Genomic DNA, 26,449 nt, shown 5'->3' with positions numbered 1-26,449 from the left:
GTTTTCTGGGCTTTAGGAGATGCCATGAGAGCGTGAGTAAATATTATATAAGCTCATCATGTTCCTTTAATCTTGGGCTCACACGGACGTTTATTAATCAAATAGAGTGATTTTAATATGTATTCATGGACACTTCTCCAGCCTGGTCTGGAAAACTGTTCAATTTCACGTTTCTAATTTAAAATTTTTTCTGGAGGAGATAGATTTAAGAATGTTGAATTACTCCACCAATTGTTTGGAAGCAAGATAATTTTTTCCTTATCACTTGAGGCTTCAAGGGTTTGAGGCTACATAAGTGTTACTTTCCAAATTCTTTGAAAAGGAGGTGCTTTTCTGATTTAATAACAGATCAGCATTTTTCTTACTCTTATATGTCTACCTTGGGATGTGGCTTAAATGAAATAGATCCTGGGAGGATCTCTGAAGGGGCAGTTCCCATGGCATAGGCTCTCACACCAGCCTCAGCTGCACCAGGTTAGGGGTGCCAGCACTTCACCCATAGTGTGCTTTATACAAAGGCCCTCAGACACTTGGAGAGCCCCCTGCCCTCTGACTTCCATCCCACCTTGCTACTGCTTATATACACAATGCTGTGAAAATGGGAACCATTACTCATGTCCTCAGAGACTATAAGATGCCTCCCACGTCCTCCCTATTTTTCCCATTCTCCTCTCCTTTCCCCCAACAAAATACAAAACGAAAACAAATGAACGTTTTTCTTTAATTTTTTCTTATTTAGTTTTACCCTGTCTCATTCCTCAAAAAGAACTGAAGTTGCAAACCACATATCCAACAAAGGACTAGTATGTAGAATATATAAAGAATTCTCAAAACTTAGTAAAAACATAAACAGTCCAATTAGGAAATGGGCAAGAGACTAGAAGAGACATTTCACTGAATAGGATATACAGATGGCAAATAAGACACCTGAAAAGATATTTAACAGCATTAGCCATTAGGGAAATGCAACTTTAAAACCACAACAAGGTATTGCTACACACCTATCAAAATGGATAAAATAGAAAATAATGACAACGCTAAATGCTAGAAAGGATGCAGAGAAACTGGCCCACTCATAATTGCTGGTAGGGTCGTAAAATGGCACAACTCTAGAAAACAGTTTGGCAGTTTCTTGTAAAACTAACATTCAGTTCCCATGTGACCCAGCAATTGCACCCATGGGCATGTACCCCAGAGAAATGAAAACTTATGTTCACACGAAAACCTGTACATGATGTTCATTACAGATTCATTTATAATAGCTAAAAACTGAAAACAATCCAGATGATTGTTTCAAGGGGTGAATAATTAAATTATGATGCGTAGAATAAGACTCAGTAATAAAAAGAAACAAACTAGACATACACACAACATTGGTGAATCTCCAGGGATTAATGCTGAGTGAAAAAAAGCCAATTCTGAAAGCTTCCATATTATGATTCCATTTATATACCATTTTTGAAATGACAAAGCTGTATAAGTGAGAATGGATTAGTGGTTGCCAAGGGTTAGGGATGGGGACTTGGAGGTGACAGGAGGGAAGTGGGTTTGGTTATAAAAGGACAACACAATGAGTCCTTGTGGTCCAGGATCTGTTATGTAGTTCGACTGTGGTAGTGGATACATGAAACTTAGAGGTGTGATGAAACTTCGTAGAACTAAATAGACACACATACTAGTACATGTAGAAATGGTGAAATCTGAATAAGATCGGAGGATTATATCAATCTCAGTGTCCTGTTGTGATATTGTCCTATAATACTGCAAGATGCACTGAACAACTATTGGATCAATGAAGAAATTAAAGGAGACGTCAAAAATTACCTGGAGATAAATGAAAATGAAAACACAACATACCAAAATCTATAGGATGCGGCAAAAGCAGTACTAAAGGGAAGTTTATACCAATACAGGCCTACCTCAAAAAACAAGAAAAATCTCAAATAAACAATCTAACACTACACCTAAAAGAACAAGAAAAAGAAGAACAAATGAAGCCCAAAGTGAGTAGAAGGAAGGAAATAATAAAAATCAGAGTGGAAATAAATGAAATAGAGACTAAAAAGACAAAAGATCAATGAAACTAAGAGCAGGTTCTTTGAAAAGATAAACAAAATTAGCAAACCCTTAGCTAGACTCACTAAGAAAAAAAGAGAAGGCTGAAAGAAAATCAGAAATGAAATAGGAGAAAATGCGATACCACAGAAATGCAAAGAATTGTAAGAGAATACTATGAAAAACTATACACCAACAGATTGGATAGCCTAGAAGAAATGGATAAATTCTTCGAATCATACAGCCTCCCAAAAGTGAATCAAGAAGAAACAGAGAATCTGAAGAGACCAATCACTACTAAAAGAGACTGAAACAGCAATCAAAAACCTCCCAAAAAACAAATGTCCAGGACCAGACGGCTTCTTGGGTGAATTCTACCAAACATTCAAAGAAGATTTAATGCCTGACTTTCTCAAACTCTTCCAAAAAATTGAAGAGGAAGGGATGCTTCCTAACTCATTTTATGAGGCCAACATTACCCTGATACCAAAACCAAACAAGGACAACACAAAAAAGGTAAATTACAGGCCAATATCACTGATAAACACAGATATAAAAATTGTCAACAAAATATTAGCAAATCGAATACAATACATTAAAAGGATCATATACCACAATCAAGTGGAATTTGTTCCAGGGATGCAGGGATGGTTCAACATTTGCAAATCAGTGTGACATACCACATGAAACAAATGAAGAATAAAAATCACATGATCATCTCAGATACAGAGAAAGCATTTGGCAAGATTTAGCATCCATTTATGATAACAACTGAATAAAATGGGTGTAAAAGGAAAGTACCTCAACATAAGAAGGCCACATATGTCAATCCCACAGCTAAATGCTCAATGGGGAACAACTGAAAGCTGTCCCTCGAAGAACAGGAACAAGACAAGGATGCCCACTCTCACCACTCTTATTCAACACGGGATTGGAAGTCCTAGCCAGGGCAGTTAGGCAACAAAAAGAAAGAAAAGGTATCCAGATTGGAAAGGAAGAAGTAAAACTGTCACTATTTGCCCATGACATGATTTTACAGAGAGAAAACCCTAAAGAATCCACCAAAATACTATTAGAAATAATTAACAAATATAGTGAAGTTGCAGGATGCAAGATGTTACCGTTGGGGGAAACTGGGTGAAGATCACATGAGATAGCTCTGCATTATTTCTTAAAACTATATATAGGGGCCGGCCCGGTGGCACAGGGGTTAAGTGTGCATGTTCCGCTTCAGCAGCCTGGGGTTCGCCGGTTCAGATCCCGGCTGCGGACATGGCACCGCTTGGCAAAAGCCGTGCTGTGGTAGGCATCCCACGTATAAAGTAGAGGAAGATGGCATGGATGTTAGCTCAGGGCCAGTCTTCCTCAGCAAAAAGAGGAAGATAGGCAGCAGATTGAAACCACATATTTGATTGATGTAAGGATGAAAGGGTGAGGTGAGGAAGTGACACTGTCCTTCAGTGGACCTCCTCCTTGCCATGGGTTTTCAAATAGCCGTGTGATCCTCAGAACAGTCCTGTAAGTAAGTCTCAATAGTCCCATTTTACAAGTACAAGGAAACTTGAGACCTGGAGAGGTGACATATTTTGCATGAGACCTCCCCGGCAAGTAAAAGACAAAGCCCCCGTCTCTTAAAAGGCAAAGCTGGTGCTCTAGGCCTGTGGGGGACATTCTTTGCCCCCTGCTGCTGCTGCTACACCAGCCGGTCAGGGGGGCTCTCCACTCCCTGAGGAGACAGCTCCAGGGTTAATGTGCCAGGACCTGTGGCCATCTCTGTGTTCCAAATGCGAAGCAAAGATCATTTGGAGCCAGGCACCAGCGTTTGGCTTCTTTGCTAAGCGGATCATAAAGAGAAGTCATGCAAAGAGCATTCAGAAAACCCAGGCCAATATCAGATAAAGCAGCAGTGAAGTAACATTCCCAACAGCACAAAGGGCATTAATTAAAATGAAGTGAAGAGATGTGTCTGTATAAATATTTCTAAAGATGAGGTTGTTGAGAAAGAGACCTTGGGGAGATTTATGAGTCACTGATAATTATAGGGAAAATAGATCTTGAGAGGACAGACTCAAGAATAGATTTTATAAACTAATGCAATTGATTACTTCCAGGGGGTGGATGGGAACGGAGTGGAAAGAATGGGGGAATGGGAACGGGGTAGAAGCTAGGATGAGGGACTGTACTTCTTTTTATAGTCTGACTCAGAACCATGGAATCACATACCAAAAAAACTAAAAAACGGGTATGATTAACATCAACCAGGATGCAAGGGGAAACCAAGGGGAAATGCAAATAGTAACAAATGAGTCCAACTCTTACAAATGATCACATAACCACACTGAAGGCAGAGGGAAAGAGAAGAACCAAGCTCAGTGACGTGGAAAGCAGCATTGTGATGGATACTGCAAGACTCAAGACAAAAAGTGACATAAGTACTGTTCTCCAGTTAGAAAATTTATTTTCCACATGAGTAGAAGTGAGCAATCTTGAAACTACTTTATGTGAATACTAGGATCATGCAAATGAGTTAATTATTGTGGCTGATAGAGCTAGGTTTCTCATTGTTGAAGAAAGGAGTTACAAATAAGGAAAGGAGGGGAGGCTGGAATGAACTCTGCGGTTTTGGATTTGAACTGGAGGTTTCAGTATGAACTCAGGGTTTTTAATATATACACTGATGGATTGTTACAGAAATAAATGTGGAGAGGGGTGTGTACACGTGTGTGAATGTATATAATTTCCTAGCTCTGTCTTCTAGAAGGTGCCCAGAAACCACAAAACCCCAGTAGCAAAGACCACAACAAGCCTCTTGGTTTCTAAATTCCATTCTCCAATAAAAGAAACCAGAGCTCCTTGGAGAAATGGTTGTTTACAGAGCTGGAGAAGGGAAAGCACAAGATGAGCCTGAATATCTTGTGGTACCAGAAAGCAAGGAAGTGCTTAATAGATGATAGGATCATGTCAAAAAGACACAGGAGCCAATATAAAGGAGTTTTCATTGGGCAAATCTGAGATAATTTGAGGAACAAAGTAAATACTGATAATGGATTATACCCCGTAAAATAAAGTAAATCTCCATGGGTCCATATTGATATAAATAAGTGATTGAATGAATAGATGTGAGAGAAAGGATAGTTCCTCTTTGCAGTAGAATTCTGCTTAATCCTGTAGAAGGCATGTTGGAAATAGAAACTCACCATTTGGCAAACATCACAGTAATGATTGTTGCATACCAGAATCATCAATGAATGCTAAAATTAGTGGGGAAAGTATGATGGGAAACTGGTATTTGCATAGTCTCAAAGTATTTTCCCACAAGATACTTGTTAATTACAAATACACAGGGGAAAATAGAAACTTCACAGTAGGGAAATCTGGCACACACCACCTCAACCAAGTATGGAAGTTAATATCACTAGAATCATGTACCCGTCATGACACGATGCACTGAGACGGGCACAGCATCATTTCTGGGGGATTCTTGCATAAGGTGCATAAGCTCGTTCCAGTCATGAGACAACATCAGGCAAGCCAAACTGAGAGATGTTCTACAAACTAACTGGCCAGTACTTTTCTAATGTGTCCGGGACATGAAAGACTGAGGAGCTGTCCGCAATCAGGATACAGGACAATTACATGCAACGTGGGTTCCTGGATTGGACCCTACACCAAAAAAAGGTCATTGTGGGACAATAGGGGAAATATGAATAAGATCTCTAGATTAGTGAATGCTGTTAATGTTAATTTCCTGGTTTAGATAATTGTGCCATGGTTATATGAGATGTTAACAGTAGCAGAAGCTGAGTGAAGGATGTCTGGAAACTCTTTGTACTGTCTTTAAGTATTTTGCAACTTTGTTAAGTCTAAAATTATTTTAAAATAAAAAGTTGAAATATGTAAAATTATAAAAGATGCCAATAATTATGATGAAATCATTATCTAAATAACTAAGCAAATTTGTTATACAGTAAAAACATTAATTTTATCACATGAAACCAAAATACTGGTAATAATATTACATTTGAAGGGCTCCTTAGATTTTACAAATTGTTTTTACGTACGTTCTGTTATTTAATCCCCAAAACAACCCCATGAAATGGCATTATTTTCCCCTAATTTTAAAGACGAAGACTCTTAATCTAAGAGGTACTTGGTATAGTTAAAATAAGCACAAAACACATAAACAAGCAAAACTTCAGATCCAGACAAATGGACCTGCTTTCAAATCCCAGTGCTATTATTTCCAGCCTGTGCAACCTTGGCCAAGCCAGGTAAGAAACCTGAAGGGATGATGCAACCACCTTTTGAGATTGTTGTGAGGATCAAACCCTATAAACACTCTTCACAGAGCCTGATGCCTCCTGGGCATTTAATAAGGAGAGAATGATGATGGTGACGATGATGATGACGATGATGATGATGATAATGATGGGGATGGGCTCTTAGAGCTGAGGGTGCCTTCAAGTTCAGCCCCAGCAACCTCCCCCAGTACCAGTACAGGAGTCAGAGCATTCCTGACAATGGTTCTGACCCTCTGTGGACACTTGGAGTGGGGCACAGCTTAATGCTATTTGAGGGAGTCCATCTTGTGTTTAAAAAAATCTTTCTATCTGTGCATGTTTGCATATGTGTAGAATATACATATAAGTTTGCATATATTTGTATACTTTTGTTAGCAATAAGTACATTCACAAAGTGATCATTTCTAATACCAAGATGTCTAAGGAATGAACCACAGTGAGGAAGAAGGCCGGGCAGGCACCCTCTGCGCCACCCTCAGCATCATCCCCGATCTGTCTCTGGTGCTCTTGCTATCTGGGGAAGTGCTGTTTGAACCTAGGATTCTTTTCCTGGGGCCCACTCAGGACCTGGCAGCCCTGTGTGACAATTTTTACTCCAGCCCCAGAGGTAATTGAGGGATAACTATGTGCAATTATATCTAGCCTTCCAACCTTTGAGTGCAACCTGAAATAATAACACTGTGTTTTTATCTCCTCTCCAGTCTGGACATAGGAAAGATGGTGGCAACAGTGGGCACAGTGGTGGTGGCTGCTGTGACAGCAGTTCTGGTGGCTGCAGTGATGGTACTGGTTGCAGTGGTGGCAGTGGTGGCAGTGTAGATTACGCTGTAATAATGGCAGTGGTGTTGGTTGTTCATCATGTAGTGGTGGTGGTGGTGGTGATGGGATGGCAGTGGTCTTGTTGGTCATTGTACGATGGTGGTGGCACTATCAATGTGATGGTAGTGGTAGGGATTGTGGTGTTGGTCGTAAATGCTGATCATGATTTGATGATGGTGGCACTATTGGTGAATCAAGTAGATTGTGATTCCATACTTCAGATCAGTGCTTAAGCCTGATGTCGAGGTGGGAGGTTTGTATTTGAGGAAGCTTCTCCCAAGTGATCTAATATATACCGCCAGTTGTAAAACACTTTCCTAGGCCTGGGTCTTACAGGCGGTGCATCTCAGTGAAAGCAGCCTGATCCCCCTCATGAATTTGCCAGTGGAGTTAACTGAGTATTTTACAATGTGGGGTCTGAACACTCATGCAGCAGAATGGTCCATGAAACCTAAACGAGCTTAGTAAACCCTGAGATATCTGTCCTCCTTGGGAGTTACTTTGCACATCCACGTTAGGGGGCCTCAGAGGATCTGCGAACTGCAACGAACCTGCTTCACTTTGTCTCCCCTGTGTTTTCCGAGCTGATATGATCACTGAACTGTTTCTTTGGGGTTGCTGGTAGGCGCCTGTAAACCATTACACAGAAGAGCTAGAGAAACACTAATCTAAACAACACTTGAAAAGAAAAATAAAACTTTTAAGAAAAATGTTCCCCCAGAGGGACTAATGTTTTAGTGCTTGGTGAGAATGGTTAGCTTTAGGTTAGTTTTGCAACTCTAAATTATGTCTTATATTACAAATGGAGAAAATCATCTACAATTTACATAATCAGAATTGACCGATGAATATATTAGATATGTAAATTAGGGTATTATTAGAAACAAACCTCAAAAATGAAATTGTATTAAACTCCATAAAACATTTACAACCTAAGAAACCCATATCCTTTCTTTCTAAACATTTTTTTATTGGGATATAATTGACTTTATCTTTTAATCCCATATTCATAAAATTGGTAATTTGGTCATTATAGAAAAGCGGTCCTTGTTTACTGTAGAGCCCAGAGCTGATTAATAAAAGAACTTTGGGTAACTGAAAGGATGTGGTCCCTCCTCGACAGTCAGTGTTGACCCATGGTTCTCCACTGGTGCATAAGAATCACCTGGGATGCTTGGCATAAATTAAAGTACTTAATCCTCACTGCCAGAGAGCATGTCTAGGGCAGCCTGGAATAACGCATTTTAACAGTGACATCAATGGAGACCTCACTTTGAGAAATACCAGGAAAAGTACTGATGTTAAAACGTTGTCCTCCTCATTCCTCCCAATGCCATTCTTAGGAAAAATTCCAGTTTCGGGCTCCTTGTTGCTGCAGCGGTTTCAGGAGCAGCCTGGGTGGTGGAGGTGGGCTGGTGGGCTGCTCAGGTCTCTTCCCTAAATGCAAGGTCTGTTAACCTCGAGGGCAAAGTCCACACCCCTACCCCATGTGCTTATCGAGTTAGGAAGATGGTTCCTGATTCCTACCATGATCCCTTCCTATTCACTGAGTAATCGCTAATTTTAACACGAATAATGCAAAAAGTCAGCTAAGCAATTTAAATTTTATCCATAAAATTAAGCCCTGTGTTTCACCACAGCATTTAACTCCATGACCTATTTTATTGAATCCCTTAGCAGATCTTGGACAGTTTCCTTGAGTGTAAATTACCATGAAGGTAAATTGAAAATGTATCAAGAAATGGGCAGGGATAGTGCAGGATCAAGGAGTCGTCAAGCTTCAGTTGTTCTGAAGATTTTTAAAAAGTCTTTTCAATACAGTTAAAGGAAAGAATTGATTTGATTAACATGAGTTTACCTTTCATAGATCCCCATCTGCCTGAGTCAGCTTAGATGTCCCCTCCTCCAGAAAATCTGCCCCACCTGTTCAGAGCCTTTTCCAGGCTCCCAGTGTACCTCTGCCCCGCATTCACCACCTCATGGTCACTGTCTGTGTCTCCGGGACTGAGCTGCCCCTGAGGGCAAGGCTCCCACCATACTTGTTTCAGAATTGACGTGCTGATGCACTACCTGGCTTAAAGTCCGCCAGGCTGCTGCCTAAGTAAATGAGTGTGGCCCCCTCTTGCCTTTAGATGAAGAGAAATGGTGTTTGTCATGAAAACAAGGGAGAGGTGGGGGGAAATTCAGATTCAACTGATATTTCTAGGGTGCTCTTCGGCCGTGTGTTTGCCCTGAACTGGTCTCCATCGCCTCCATTAGCTCATTTGATTCAGGTGAAGAGACTAGGAACCAAGAGGTTAAGTAATTTGCACGAGCTGAGTCTCATGCTCAGGTGTCCCTCTGCCTGCCCGCCCTCAAGTTCCCGCCACTAGTAAGCCTGTCTGGAGAGGACAGTTGAAGTGACGGATTGCCTGAGACTAGTTCTTAATTAATGGGAAACAAGGCTGCTTTGCACAGATTCCACACACACAGGCTGCCCATGGCTGTGCTTCCAGCTGCTCTCCGCTGTCTCCTTCAGTGGACCGCACACCAAGCCGGAACTGCCGGATGACAACCTGCTCCCCCAACCCCTGCCTTTCTTCCTGTGTGAAGTTCCTGCTAGATCCAAGGTCCCCAAAGAGAGGAGCCATGAGATCCCAGTATTTGGGAGTTCTGGGGAGTTGTCTTTTAAAACCAACCTACTCTGAAAGGACAGTCATTCCATTCAGCGGGTAGAGAGACGGAGCCAGGAGTTAGAAGGTGGGAAACAGAAGCACGCAAAAGAAGGAGGTTCTAATACCCTGAAAGCACACAGGACCCCAGGGCGCCCACACCCCATCGGAGGCTGCGTCCACGCTCAGATAACCAGAAGGCGCCGCCAGGTGACCAGCACCGGGTGCCTGAGACTTGGAGAAACAATGGTAGAGAAAGTAGCAGGAGAGAAGACGAAAAAGTCCTTCCTTCCAGGAGCAGAAGGGACATTTAAACCTTTTGAAATATTGCTGCTTTGTGTTTTTCGGAAGTTGCACACAAAGCAAGCAGGACATTTGGAAATGAAAGGAAGAGAAACCTCAGGCTGACAAGCACAGGCATCGAAAGATTCTGGAGACCAGAGCGGGCTTCGTAGTGTGCAGGGTGAGTTTGCTGGTTGAAAGACTCTTTGCAGAGAAAGAAGTGAGGGAAATGCAGGGCAGACAGAAGAGCCGCATGCTCTGAGGGCCCCAGAGAGGGAGGGAAGTTGATTACACTTCAGTAAAGGCCACCACGGTTCCAGCCGGCCCACTCTGGTTCCGGAGGACCCTACTCTGGGCTGATGGGAATGCCTGGATCTGGTCCCCCCGCTCCAGGCTTCTGTGATGCAGGCACACAGTGGCCGTCAAAATTGGTGGGTGCTTGTGGCCAGCAGAGCGATAAATAGGTGGTTTCAGGTTCCCCTGGACCACGAGAGCTGAGAGCAATCTGGCTGACGAAACAAACAACAAAAAGCAAAACTTGTCAAATAAGCTTGAAATCTGATGAAGAAAATTTTGAAAAGGATGCCAAAATGGCCTCAAAGCCTCAGTAGCCTCATGTTTCCCAGACCTAGCTTGGAGGCCAAGTTTAATCACAATAACCTCTTTTTAAAAACGTGCAGATCCATCCAGTTGAGATCCTGGTCTTTTTGTTTTCAACCTGCTTATCATCACTCTGGCTTCTTTTCTTTGTTTACTTGATTTTAACAACACTTGCTTCTGATTTTTCTGAAAAGATTTCTGCCTTTCAAGACTTTGTTTCCCAGCGTTCTTTTCAGCCAAACAATCAAAGAAAGAAGCAAATGGACAAAAGGGTCCATGAAGTGGTTAGGGTTGGACTGTGCCTCTGCCCGCAGGGATGCTGAGCTTCTCCCCAAAAAAGCCCATATCTGGAGTCTGCCGAAGGGAGGAAGAGGACTAGAGATCAGCCTGCACGATGGGGCAGCCAAGTCTGAGCGTTACCTAATGCTCTTCTCAGTTGGTTTGACAAGTGTAGTTTTGTTTAAATGTGTATGGTAATTCTTAATAAAATGCTGATCAATGTGCCAGAGCATTCTCTGTGGAAATAATGAAGTCTTGACACTTTGGAACACTATTAAGTCTTTGCTTCATGGTTGGTGAGGCTGCTAGCATTTTAAGCAGCAGTAACATTTTATTAAAGCCTGGTCGTGCTGGGGGAGGTGGTCTCATCTGTTCAGGTCAGCCTAGAGGGGGCGGAATCTCTGTTGTACCCCAGAAGGACCTGGTTTGGGGCTGCACATAGACAGAGATGGGGCCACCCAGTGGTACCCTTCTTAACCCTGGCTGGCTAAGGGCTCTCCAAACCTCACCATCAGTCATGAGTACAGTACAATAGAAAAAGTACAGGCAGACCTGGGTTCAAATCCCAATCCTGTCATTTTCCGGTAGTGTAAACATGGGAAAATCTTATAAACTTTCTGAATCTCTGTTCCTGTCCCAGTATTATTACTGCATAACAAACTATCCCAAACTTAGTTTGTAAACTGACCATTTCGTTATACTCAGAGATTCGGTGGGTCAGGAATTTGGACAGCACAGTGCGGATGGCTTGTCTCTGCTCCCCGATGTTTGGGGACTTAGCTGGGAGTGACTGGACAGCTGAGAGCGGGAATCATCTGGAGACTTCTTCACTTCATCACATCAACCTGGTAGTTGATGCTGGGTATCAGGAGGGATGTCAGGTGGGACGTTGACATTGACCCTAACACATACACATGGCTGTGCTGTGGGGTCTCTCTGCATAGGCTAGTTTGGGCTTTCCCAGCCTAGTAGTTGGGTTCTAAAACCAAATGTCCCCAGAGCACAAGATAGAAGTGCATGGCATTTCTATGACCCAGCCTTGGAAGTCACTCAGTATCACTTCTACCACAAGCAAAAGTGCCCACTTAGGTCCCAGGGGAGGGGCACAGACTTCCCCTCTCGATGGAAGAGTGTCTGGGTTCTAGAAGAGCATGCAGGCTGGGAGATAACATGGTTATCTTTGGAAAATACAATCTGCCACAATTCCCTCCTCTGCTGACCCACTAGGCCAGGGAGTGGAGGAAATAACCATTGCCAAGCAGTAGCTAAGTGCCACAAACTGCTCATATGCTATCTAATTCTCATAAGTTTGAAGTATTCCAATAATTCTGGCATCTAGGAGAATAGAAGGGGTAGTGGCTACCTTCTGTATTCTCTCACAGGGATGGCACAAGCAAGCAAGTTTTAAGTTTTTGTTAATGTAGCATCTGCTAATATCCCATTAGCCAAAGCAAGTCTCAGGGCCAAGCCCAAAGTCAAGAAGTGGGGAAGTACATCCTGCCTTTGTGACACTGCGGCAGAGGTGTGGGTGTGTAATACTGTAATGGCAGAGTGAGGAAGTAGGGCGGGCCAATAATTCAATCTACCGTAGCCATTTTCTAGAACAAAGAAAATTGGATAAGGATATTGTGGCATTACAGTGAGTGTTTAACAGTATTATCTTGGATGCAAAATACCCATATAAAGTAGTAGGTTATCAAATTTCTAATAAAAGAATAATTCAACATGACCAGGTAGCATTTATCCCAGGTATTCAAGGACAATATACCATAAAGATATCTATTAATGTATCACATTACTAAGGCAGTATATTTTTATGAAACCTAAATCATCATATCGATACACACTTAAAAGTCATTCAAGAATATCCAACACCTACTCAGGGATTTTTTTTTTAAGCTCTTAGTAAATTAGAACTATAAGGATACTTACCTAGCATGATGCATAATGGCATAACGCTTCGGAAGCATTCCCACAGAAGCAAGGAAACAGAAAAGAATGCCTGCTTACCACTGTTATTTTCCAATGGCGTCAGTCAAAAATAAGAAATATAGTTATATAGAGGAGACTCGGTTTTCATTATTTGCAGGTGGAGTTACTGTATCCCTAGAAAATCCAGGGGAAAAACTATGAGAACAAATAAGTTCAGTAAGGTAGCCTAGAGTCAAAAGAAACAAGTGGAAGTACGGAGTTTTCTATGTAACAGTTGTAATAGACTGCAGTTACATATAATAAAATATGAGGAAGAAGAAGATCCATTCACAAGAGCACCAGCCAAGGACGCGTGTCCCCACGGCTAACCTGAACTCGAAGTGAAGGACCCTGAGGGCAGCAACTCTGCCCTCTGCTGAGAGCTTGACTAAATGGAAATATGACCAGCTGCCCCTGGGAATGGATGTTTATTGATCGGCTTTCCAGAGGAAATACTACCCATGGCTATTTTTCTTTGTTTAACTTGAGAAAAGTCTCACAGGGGTCTCCTGGAAGACTAACCAGAGCTCAGAAAGCTCTCCCAGACATTAAAATGTAATTTTTAAAAAAGTGATTAAATGAGTGTGATACTGACTCTAGACGGTACGATGAAACATCAAGTCTACATAAAAAGAGAATATGTGGTAAGGGAAAAACAAAAAATAAGAGGGGGGCAGGTTATTTAATAAAAGGAAATGGGACCATCAGTTAAGTATGTGTAGAAAAAAGTAAATTTGGTTTCCTACCTTATATATTTCAGTCAGTAAAATACTAAAGATCAACCTTGGAAGTGGAGAATTCCCTGTCAATGGCTCTTTCCTTTGATCTGCAGCTCCCTCCTTGAACTACACAAGCAAGTGTATTTCTAAGATGCAAAGAAAAATTGCAGTAAACCTAAATGTTGCCTTTATCCTTTTGCTGTGAACATAATAGTTAAACAGGAACCTACGCAGGCTCTGACAGGGCTGCCCAGCAGCCATACTGGGCAGGCAGAGCTTTCCCGAGGTGGCTGACTGGTCAGAGAGAAGTCACAGGTCATGTGAGAAGACGCTGCACTTCCAAAGAAGGTCTTTGCCCACAGATTCCGGCCAGGTGGCCCTCCACTTAAGAAGACAACCTTTTTAAATCTCTGGTTCTCCGTGAGTTTCATGAGGAGAGTGTGATAATAGCCGGAGAGCAGGCTGTCGTGAACAAGGAGCCCCTTCTGAGGACAGTGAAGGGCTTTTGGAATGAAAAATATCACATCGTCACCAAATTAGTGCTCAGTGGAGACAGGGCAGCGGGCACGCGATTTCTGGCAATTAAATAGAGAATTAGAACACCAGTCCAAGAAATTCTTCCAGAACTCAAGAAAAGGATAAGGATATGAAAATTGTGAGTTGAAACAGAGAAAGGATGCAAGTGAACAGAGCACAGGAGCAATAACAATCAGAGAAACGACAGAAGACAGTATCCCTGAGACGAAGACTTGAGGTTCTACTTCACGCACGTGGGGGCTCTTACTTGGTTGAAGGCCCACACCTCAGTCCTGGCAGCTAGACTGGAGTTGGCGGAAGCTCCCAGATGTGGTGCAGGAGCCCTCCATATGGCTGATAACAGACTCGACAGGCCAGCGTTCAATATGCTCAGTAAAAAGAGCTCGTACACATCAGTAGACAAAAGAGCAATGAATGTGAACAGGCAGTTCACAAAGGGGAAATATAAATGTCTAATAAATAATAAAAATCACACAAGTAATTTAAAATACAAATTGTAAACCACAAAAGAAGTCCTACAAATTGGCAAAGAGTAGTCCCAGTAGCAGCCAGGACGGTGTGACGTGGGTCTCAGCCCCTGCTGGTGGCTCTCTCCTCTGGTTCAGAACAGCAGTTGTGCAGGATGTAGCAAAAGCCCCCAAAATATTCAAGCCGATAGTTTTCCTATCTAATAATTTATCTCAAAAAATTATTCAAAACTTGCAACAAAGATCTGCAAAGATGGTCACAATATGTTGATTCTAGTCCAAAAAAATTATTTTTTTAATCTCTATTATTATGCAAATGATATTTTCAAGAGTGCTAATGGTCAAGAAGAATGCTCATGACATGATCTAAATAAAGAAGATAAAAAATTGAGTTTACATCATATGCAGAAAAATATATAGAAGAAAAAGACAAAGAAAAGTCACCAAAATAGAAACATTATTGACCTCTTAGATATGCTTTGTTAATTTTTTATTCTTTATACTTTTCAGTATACTGAGGTATTTCTACAAAGTGCATTAATTTTTAAACTTATTTTGTATATTTATAAACATGTATGTAATAAAAGTGGAGTTACTGTAAGGCTTATAGTAACTTTGTTCCCTCCCTCCCCACCCCTGCTTCCTGGTCCCCCAGCGATGGCATTTGACTCGTTCAGCTGTTTTCTCTAGTGTTTGACTCCCTGTTTCTAAATAGTAAGCTTGTACTGTTGTTTCTTGATTTTTCTGATTTAGATATTATCTGTTGGTTTCCAATTATGAAAATGAAGATTTCATTCTCTGACACCTCTACCCTCTCACTCATGCTTCATCTCCACCACATACTCCCAAATTGATTAGCTCATAATTTTGGGTTAAATTAATATTTATCGTTTACAGTTATGTCTGTGTAAATGGCCTTAATTAAACCATGTAGCACACTGTGATTCCATTGCCTCTCATATTAACTCTGGTTTTTCCTAGAGTTAAGATTCGCTTCATTTATTTGTTTCCTTAAGTTCCTTATACCTGCTACTAACTCAGTTCCAAATTGTCCAAAACCCTTCTTAGTACAAACAGGCTCATCAGGTCATCTGTCTTTTCCATTGTGTTTCTGCTCACATCCTTCCCGGAGTCCTCTGGCTCCTGTCTGGATGGCTAGCTCTAGGTATCTGCTACACCACTGTCATCTGGGCTCTCCCTTCACTGTTTTCCTGGGGAGTCCTTTGCCTCTCTCCTGATTTGGAACCCTTGTTTCTTGGATCCCATGCCTTCTGCTTTTTTGGTTTACTCTTGTTTTGGTGGAATGCCTCCTCCAGCATCTTTCTGAGACAGGATCTCTGGGAGATAAATTTTCTGAGACTTTGTATATATGCACACAACTTTATTTCACACTCCAATTCAGGGGTCAGTGATCTATAGCTCACAGGCCAAATCTTGCCCATAGTCTGTTTTCATTCTTTCTATGAACTGAGAATGAGCTTTTGGAATATATGACACAAAGACTATATGTGGCCCACAAAGCCTAAACTACTTACTATCTGTCCCTTAATAGAAAAATTTTCTTTCTCCTGTTCTAATTGATTGTTTGGTTGGCTAAAAATAAAATTCTAGGTTGGAAATAATTTTCCTTTACTGTTTCAAAGACTTGACTCCACTGTCTTCTGGATCGCAGATTTGCTGTTGGAAGTCCAATGCTATCTTGTTTCCCATCCTGTGTAGTCAACCTCTGGTTTTCTCTCTGGAAACTTCTAGAATCTTCTCACTAAACCTGGTGGTCTGAAGTTTTATAATGGTTTGCCAGTGTGTGGACCTTCTTTTGTTCAAAGTGCTGAGTACTCAGAGAGCCTTTGATTATGAAAATTTATGTCCTTCTAGTTAAGGAAGATATTTATATTATTTCTTTGATGGTTTTCTCCATCTGTTCTCCCTCAGGACTTTCTGTTAGTTAGATGTTGGACCTCCTGGATCAAGCCTCTAATTTTATCTTCTTTTTGGCATATAATTTCCTCAAATTTGTCTTCCAGTTCCTCTAATGATTGATTTTATTCTGCTCTCATCCTCCAGAATGTAAGTTCCCTGAGGACAAGAATTGGTCTGCTTCATCACCAGTGCATTTCCCCAGGACCTAGCACAGTGCCAGCATGTCATAGGCAGTTGGTGAATGTGGTTGAATGAGTGAATATTTTTTAATTTCTAAGAGCTTCTTGCTGTTTTCTGATAGTTCCTTTATAAAGCACCCCATTCTTGTTTCATGGGTGGGCTGTCATCTTTCTGACTATGTTATTTGGAGATTTTTGGAATTTCCTTTACTCTCTGCATTGCCTGTGTGTCCTCTGAGTGCCTTTTCTCCTGCTGGTTGTTTTGGTCTCTGTCTTTCATAGTCAGCACCTTTCTAAAATTTGTCTCTTCCTAGGCTGTCCACTCATATTTGCAGATCAGGCCCTAAATGCTGGCTGAGAGCTCTGAGTGTGTGGGTGAAGCTGGTGGGCCTCATGGCCATATGGTCAGGCCCGAGGTCCAAGACCCAGAATGGGAGAGTCCGTAAGAGTCTTCTCCTGGGTGGGTCTGTTGCCCAGAGAGACATGTCCAGCCTGGTATTCTGGGAGCCACGCTTAATCCTCCCGCTTTAAGAATGGTACTTGCCCTCCGCACAGCTCTGCCTGTATCTGGGAGTCCAGGGTCTCTCTGGTCTAACCTCAGCAGAAAGCAGATATCTCGCTTTCTGCCGGGATGAGAATAAGGTAGGCAATTGGATCTAGGGGCTCCTTAGACAAACTCTTGACCATCCTTCCTGCGTTCAGGCCCCCTGGCACCCCCACCTGGAAAGGCTCCTCCAGTTCCGGAGCCACTCTGGGCTTCCGCTGTGCTGGGCGACTTGCCTCTTACCGCCTTCCCTGCCTGCAGACTTTGCTCTCTTACTGTTGTTCAGCTTTCCAGCTTCCAAAATCTTATTGACCTTTCCCAGCTCTTGTTGTCTCCTTTCCCATTCTCTTTGCCCTTGTGATTTCATACTTCTTTTGTTCCTTTATTGCCATTTTCTTAGAGCTTCCAAAAGGGGTGGAGATGAACAAGGAATTCTATCCACCATGTTAAAGACACAGCCATGTGTTGCTATGGTAACCCCAAGGTAAGGATAGTACTTCCTACTAAGTGATGTGCTAGGTATGTTACCCCCAGTGAAAGGATAGGTTCATGTCCTTAGGGAGCTGTCAGTCTCACGGGAACGACAAAGGCGAACAGATTTTATCATACAAGTGCTGTAATGGAGGTGCGTCTCGGGGCAGTGGTATCACCTGAGAAGTACCTGTATCTACCCGGGGAAGAAGGGGTCACTTGAAGCAACACTGGGATTGTGGGAAAGGGACAAGGCTTCAACTCATGACCACTTGGAGGGCAAGGAGGAGTTTTAGCTTAAATTGTTGTTTGTATTGACCTTCTCTCCTGGGTGCTATAATAGAGCATTGATGTCTCAGTGCATGACCTGGCTTCTCAAGATGAGCTAAACCACCACAGGTGACACCTGGGTCTCCAAGACACCCGGCAGAGCTGCCTGGAGGGGCCCCTGGCCTGCCACCCCCAGCTTCCTCCAGTAAAGCAGAGATTAAGGTGAAGGTTAAATGTACATAAATTGCCCAAGAGAGTTGGCACCTGACAGAAATTGGTCCTCCAGCCCCCATTTTTTGTAATGAGGAGAAGAGAAAGAACTAACATGTTCCATGTATAACATGAGACTCAGATGTGCAGAAATACAACTTACTTTTCTTTCTATAACACTCAACTTTCTCTTAAGCCACTATTTCCATGAATAGTGAAAAAATTTGCCACTTCAAGGTAAATATCTTCCGATTTTAAAGTTTATTCTCTTACAGGTCAATTTTTAATCAAGTTCATCTTTTCCTGCCTACTTCCCCAAGAGTGAGTTAAGCATCTTAGGTGGCTTATCATCCTGGCATCTGAAAAGCAGCATCAACCCTCAATGCCCTGTAGCTGAGAGGTCTGCCCTTGACCTTGGTCATTGGCCTCTATCCTCTCTGCCTCTACTGTTGAGGTCTCCTCAGCTGCTCTGGGCTCAGGCACTACCGCTGCCATCTGGGCCCATGCTTGGGCTTTCCCCAGTACTGCCAACACCATGGTCCCTGGGTTTTGGTGGCACACCCTGTAGCTCCCCTCAGTAGCCCTCCTGACTGTTAATTCTCAGCCTCCATTACCACTCTTCTCAAGTAGCCTTAGGAATTGTTATGGATCTCTCCAAAGGAGCTACACCCTCAGGGCTGGAGTGAACTAGATCTTAATCCACATCCTTTCCCCAATCCTAGAGGACTTCAGAGAAGCCTTGGTCCCTTGGTTCTAAGGCAAGCAGAAGAAGAAAAAGGAAAGGATAAAATATTGCTAAGAAGAAATGGCCACACATCAGCCTTTGCTCAGATTTGCAACCTTTTGCCTGGATTAGTCAAAGAAGCTCAAGTCAAGAACTTGATTTAAGATCATCTAGGACTCCTATAACTCCAGGTGCCTGGCAAAAGCAGACATGAAGCCTTTCTGGAGGAGGGCGTATCTATCTTAGGCCTAGGGAGCTCTCTAAATAACTAGTCATGGGTGTTGACCAGCAAGCAGTCACAAATAGTGAAGCACAAAAGAAAAAGACAATACGAATAAGCACTAGCAGAAACAACAGACAACAAAAACAACTTGTACAGACTTTGAAATTGGCATTGTCGGATACAGATTTTAAAAGTTATGCTTTTATTTCAAGCAAAAAGAAACTATAAGTGACTTACCAGATTTGATGAAGAACCAATGAGAACTTCCAGAAATGATGACTGAAATAAACAAAATTAAATGCTCGGTGAAGGGCCACTAAGAAGACATAACAATCCTAAATTTGTGTACACCAAAAAAGAAAGTCTCAAAATACATGAAGTAAAAACTGATAGAGCTGAAAGGCAAAACAGAAACATTCACGGTTTTAGATGGGGACTTCACACTCAGCTCTCAGCAATTGACAGAAAATCAGCAAGGACATAGAAGAACTTAGCAACACAGTCAACCAACAGGGTCTAATTGATATGTATAGAACTCTTCATCCAAGATCAGCAGAATATACATTTTTTTCAAACACCTGTGGAGCGCTCACTAAGAAAGGCCATATTCTGAGCCATAAGAAAAACCTCAGCAAGTTTGAAAGAGTTGAAGTCATACAGATTATGGTCTCTGACCCTAATGGAATCAAACTGAAATCAATAAAAGAACGACAATAGGAAAATACTAAAACACTTGGAAATTAAACAACTAAACAATCCGTAAGTCAAAAAGGAAGTCTCCAAGGAAATTTTTAAAAATACATAGAACTAATGAAAGAGAAAATACAACATACCAAAATATGTTGATACAGAGCCAGCCCTGATGGCCTAGTGGTTAAAGTTCAAGGTGCTCACTGCTTTGGTGGCCTGGGTTCACTGCCTAGTCACAGAACTACACCACCCATCTGTCAGTTGCCGTGCTGTGGCAGTGGCTCACATAGAATGGCTAGAAGCACTTACAACTATGATATAAAACCATGCGCTGAGGCTTTGGGGAGGAAAAAAAATATATTGATGCAGCTAAAACAGTACTAACAAGGAAATTTATAACACTAAATGCTTATATTAGAAAAAAAAGGAAAGGTCTCAAATCAGGGAATAAAAGGCATACAAATTGGAAAGGAAGAAATAAAACTTTCCCTATTTGCATGTGACATGATTGTCTATGTAGACAATCTCAAAGAATCTATAAGAAAGGGAAAAAAAGCTCCTAGAATAAGTGAGTTCAGTTGCAAGATAAAGATCAACAAACAAAAATCAATCATATTTCTGTATACTATAGATACATTTCTATATTTTATATAATAACAAACGTGAAAACCGGAATTAAAATCATAATGCCATTTACAGTTGATCTACAGTGAAATACTTAGGTATAAATCAACAAAACGTGTGTAGAATTTGTGTCCTGAAAATTACAAGATGCTTAAGAAAGAAATCAAAGACCTAAACAAATGAAGAGACATACATCTTCATAGATTAGAAGACTCAAAAGTTCAATGAATGATTTGGAATTAGATTAGAGCAAAATATAGACCTAGTGAACTGGAATAGTGATCAAATGAAATTATCCAAAATGGAGTGGAGAAAAAGAGGGTTTCTTTTTTTCTCTTTTTGGTTTTTTTTAATTCCGTAAGAGAAGGTAGGAGATATGGAGGCTACATATATACAATCAGAGAGCTAGAAGAAAAGGGAAGAGGAAAGGGGGCAGAGGCCATTTCTGAAGAGATAATAACTAAGAATTTTTCAGATCTAATAAAAGACATCAACCCACAGATTTAAAAGATCCAGTGACTCCAAATCAAGATAAGTAAAAAGAAATCCATATGTAGACAAAGAAAAAGTTGAAAGCAACCAAAATATACAGATGACCTTCATAAGAATGAAGGTTAGATTACAGATGGCTTCTCAACAGCAACAATTGAAGCTGGAAGACAGTGGAACAGTAACTTGAGAGTACTGAAGAAAAATGATTGCTAATCAATTATTTTAAACCCAGTGAAAATATCTTTCAGGAATGAGGGTAATATTTTGAAAATGTTTTTCAAGAATAACTTAAGGAAATTCTACAGGATATGGTCTGTCAATAGGAGAGTGATTCTTAGCTAGAAGGTCTGATATGCAAGAAGAAATGGAAAGCAAAGAAAATGGCAAATATATAGGTAAATTTACATGAGTACTGGTTGTATAAAACAGAATAATAAGGTCTAACAGTGTTAGGGAAAAACAGACTTAAAATATCTACCACAATGACACGTAAGTCAGTAGGTGGTAAATGAAGTTACAGAGTTCTGCAGTCCTCATGTTGTTGAGGAAGAGGTTAAAGGTCTAGATTTACTTGGCATATAAGACTGTATATGTAACTTCCAATCTGAGAGAAAAAAAAACGAAATAAAGTCCAAAGAGAGGCAGGAAAAGAGAAAAAAACCATGAAATTTGTGTGACAAAAAAAATATACAAAATAAGATGGTAACTTGAAACTTAAATATATCGACATTCACATTAAATGTCAGTAAACTTAATGTTCCAGTTAAAAGTCAATAATTGTCAAACTTGACAAAAAATTTTTTTAAAGACAGCTATAGGCTATTTACAAAAGACTTGCCTAGATTAGAAGTATAGAAAGGTTGAAAGAAAAAAGATGGAAAAAAAATATGCCATGCATATGCCAACCAAAATAAAGCTGTTGAGGCTATATTAATATCAGACATGTAGACCTGAAGTGAGGAAGCATGACTAGAGACAAAGAGGCTCAAGTCACAGAAAGATGTGTAAGAATACGAACTATGTAGGCAATAACATATTCTTAAAATATGTGAAACAAAAATTGAAAGAACTAAAAGGAAAAATAGAAACATCCACAATCATAGTGGGAGAATTTAACATGCCTCTCCCAGTAACTAATACAAGAGGCAGACACAAAAGTCAGTAAGAACATAGATTTAAACAAAAACAATTAGCAGTCTCGACTAAATGGACAGAACATTGCACCCAGCTATCACAGATTACACGTTCTTTTCAAGCACACGTGGGACATTTACCAAAACTGGCCATAACCTAGGACATAAAGCAAATATCAACACATTTCAAGTGATTGAAATCAATATAGAATATGTTCTCTGACTGCAGTGCAACTAAGCTGGAAATCAATAACAAAGAGATAACCAAAATCTCAATATGTTTGGTAATTAGCAAAAATAGTTCTAAATAAGTCATGGATCAAAAAAGACATAATAATGGAAATTAGAAAATATTTTGAACTGAATGTTCATGAAGAACACTACATATAAAAACCTGTGGGATGCATGTAAAGACATGCTTAGAGGGAAATTTATAGCCAGAACTGTTCGTATTAGAAAATAAGACAAGCTGCGTATCAGTTAGCTGACCATCCACCACAGGAAGTTAGAAAAAGACCAGCAAAATAACACCAAGAAGGTAGGAGGATGGAATTAATACAAATAAGAACAGAAATTGAGATATGGAAAACAAACATTTAGCAGAGAAGATCAGTAAAGCCAAAAGTTGGTTCTTTGAAAAAACTCATAAAATGACAAACCTCTAGCAAGACTGAGCAAGGAAGAATAATAGAGACACCACCAACATTAGGAATGAAAAGGACAGCACTACAGATGGTGTAGACGCTAAACAGATAAAAGAATATTGTGAACAACCTTATGCCAATAAATTTCAAAATTTAGATATAATAGGCAAAATCCTAGAAAAAGTAAATTGCCAAAAATTATAATGAAATAAAAATCTGGATCGTTTTATCACCATTAAAGAAATTAAATCAGCAGTCAAGAAATTTCACATAAATTAAACTCGAGCCTTATAAGATTTCACTGATGAATTCTACCAAACACTTAAGAAAAAAATGTTATTTCAATCCTACCCAAGCACTTTAGAGCATATAAAAAGAGAGAATTCTCCCCAACACTCTTTATGAGGCATAACCTTGGTACCAGAACCTGATTAGGACATTAGGGGAACAGAAAATTATAGATCTCTCTTCCTTCCTTAAAAAAATTAGCAAACTGAATCCATCAATACATTAAAAAGATAATATATCTTGACCTAATCGAGTTTATCTCAGGAATGCAATGTAAAGACTAGAAAGTTAATCAATGCAGTCCACTAGGTTAACTGACTAAAGGAGAAAAATCACACAATCATTTCAAGAATTGCAGAAAAAGCATGTAATAAAACTCATTTACGATGAAAGCTCTTAAACTAGGAATAGCTGGGAATGTCTCTTAAAGTAACATGTTTTCCAGGATCAGGCTAGGCTGCAATAACAAATCCCCCAATTTCAGGAGCTTAACATATTAAATAAAGTTTCTCTCTCATCAGATAAATTCCTTGTAGGTACAGCAGATCTGCAGGGCAGTTTCTTTCCAAGTTGTGTCTCAGGGCTCCTGGCAGGCCCTATTGATGGCTTTGCTACCTTCATTGTAGCTTTCAGATTCACTATGAAACAGTTGGAAGGTCATACAAGAGTTTTTATGGCCAAGGCTAGATGGGCATACATCACTTCCACCCACGTCCCATTGATTATAACTCAGTGAAATCACATAAACCCAACCTAATTTCAAGAGCAACAGAATTGTTAGCTTCGTGTGTGCCTAAAGAGAGGAAAAATAAAAATGGGTCTTAAGAACACGTGGCATTGTCTCTCCCACAACTGAAAAATGATATCTACAGAAGACTCACAGCGAACATCGTATGTAATAATGAAAGTGAAAGCTTTTCCTCTAACAGTGGGAGTAAGACAAAGATGCCTGCTAACGCCATCTCTATACAGCATCATACTAGAGGTCTTAAACAAGACAATAAGAAAAAGAAATAAAAGGTATAAGGATTGGAAATGGAGCAGCAAAATTCTCGGTATTTTCAGATGGTATTATTTTGGACATAGAAGAGTAAAAAGACTCTGCAGATAAACTATTAGACTTAATAAGAGAGTTTAGGAGGATTACCAGATACACATTCAGGATACCTAAATCAATTATATTTCTACATATCAGCAACAAACAGAAAAAAAAAGTATTTTTAAAAAATTCCGTTTATCGTGGCATCAAAAAACTCAAATATCTAGGAATAAATATTACAGAATATGTGTAAGTACTCTACAAGAGAAATTGTAAAACTTTATTTAGAGACATTTAAGAAGACCTAAATAAATGGAGAGATATACCATGCTCATGGATTAGAAGGTTCAATATTGTAAAGATGTCAGTTCTCTCTAAATTGAATTACAGATTCAATTCCTATAAAATTTCAGCAGGTTTTTTTTTTGGTGGGGACGGTTTCATTTTTGTGGAACTTGATAAGCTTTCTAAAATTTATATGCAAAATGCAAAAAGTGAAGAATTGCCAAAACATAAGTGAAAAAGAACAAGGTGGGAGGGTTTTCTTAAGTAGATTCAAGATGTACAATAAACTAAGCAAAGCAGTGTGATGTTGCACAAGGACAGGCAAATAGAGCAATAAGACAGAACAGAGAGCAGGGACCGTTTCGTGCCTGCAGACACTTGATGTTGTACATGGGTGGCAATGCACACAGCAGAGTGGTAAACGTTGCTGGAATAATTGACTGTCCAATTTGAAAATAATAGCACTCACATCATGCACAAAGACCCAAGTGTGAAAAACAAAACTATAAACATTTTATGACATAATACAGAAAAATGTCTTCATACCACAAAATGCACTAGCCATAAAGGAGAAAACTAATAACCCAACTACGTTAAAATTAAGAACTTTTGTTTTCAAAAGATTCCATAAAAAGAATAAGACAAGCCATAAAGTAAGAGAAGATATATATGACATATATAACCAGTGAACAAAGGGCTAGTATTTGGAATATATAGAGAATTCTACAAATCAATGATAAAAAGGCAGACAACCCAAAATATGGGCAAAAGATTTAAACAGGCACTTCACAAAAAATTAAGCTTGAATGTTTAATAGTACATATGAATAAATACTCAGCCTCAGGAAGCAGAAAAATGAACATTAAAACCACAGTGAGATATAACTACACATCTGTCAGAGTGGGAAAATCCTGACAGTAACCCCAGATGCCCTGGCGTGGAGCAAATGAAACTCTCAGACACCCACTGGTTGGAGGGTAAAGAGCTGCAACCACCTTAGAAACTGACGTTATCTAGTAAAGCTGCAAACGCACCTAGCCCATGACTCAGTGCCGCCACTCTTACGTGAGTGTCCTAAGAAATAACGTGTGCTTTTGCGCACAGGGAGACTTGTGCAAGGATGTTCGCAGCAGCGTCGTTTGTGATTGTCTGGTCAAACAAGTCCATCAGCAGTAGAATAGATCCGTTGCGTGGTAGATAATCCTCCAGTGGAATATCTTGGGTGGACCGCATGAATTTCACTTACATAAAGTGAAAAAGGCTTAAGAATAAGTTCAGTATGATTCCATTTATAAAAGTTTCAGAAGCAGGCAAAATGAATTCGTTTTTTAAGGATGCATAAATACATGGTCAAGCTATAAAGAAAAGCAAGAGAATTAATATTATAAAAATAAGAATAGTGATTAACTTCCGTCAGAGTGGGATTGTGATAAGAACTTCTGATGTTCCAGAGTGTTCTGTATCTTAACCTAGGTGATGATTAAAGCAGGGTAGGCTTTACAACTCTTCATCAAACCGTATGTGTTTTATACCCTTTTATGTGCATGTTATATTTTATAGTACATTTTTAATATATCATGTACTATTAAAACATTATCCCACTACACAAACATTATCTAATTTTATCCTTACCGCGAGGTCCTGCCAAGCAAGTATTATCCCATTTTACAGGTAGGAAACCTGACGTTCAAGTGGCTGAGTATTTTATTTTTTCCAACAGTTGGGTAATTTGCCTAAGGCGTCCTAGTAAGCGATGGGGCTGCAGCTCACACCCAAGGTGTCTTAAGTCCCAGTCATTCTCTTTCCATGATGGTTCTCTGTAGCTTCTTCAATGTCACTGTAGTTTAAAACTTCAAATGCCCCATTCTCCAGTCCCTGCACCACGCAGCGTCACTCATCGGCACAGCCCGCGTCTTTTCCCATTCCCTTAGCAGCGCCTTCCTCCAAAGCCAGCAGTGGGCCTCTGCAGTCAGTCTGCTTCCCGTCACCCATCTACCTGGTTCATGCTAAACCCCATCCCTTCGATCTTTGA

The 26,449-nt window shown here is 40.4% G+C and overlaps 1 protein-coding gene across 5 annotated transcripts in view; it reads left to right on the top strand.

Annotated features, from left to right (window-relative positions):
- Positions 1–26,449, top strand: part of NMNAT3 (nicotinamide nucleotide adenylyltransferase 3) — a 116,064-nt gene that overhangs the window by 76,691 nt on the left and 12,924 nt on the right. The gene's annotated exons all lie outside the window — the stretch shown is intronic.

The sequence above is a fragment of the Equus przewalskii genome, chromosome 15, assembly GCF_037783145.1.
Source record: "Equus przewalskii isolate Varuska chromosome 15, EquPr2, whole genome shotgun sequence".
NCBI lineage: Eukaryota > Metazoa > Chordata > Mammalia > Perissodactyla > Equidae > Equus > Equus przewalskii.
This window is presented reverse-complemented; position numbering and strand designations above follow the sequence as displayed.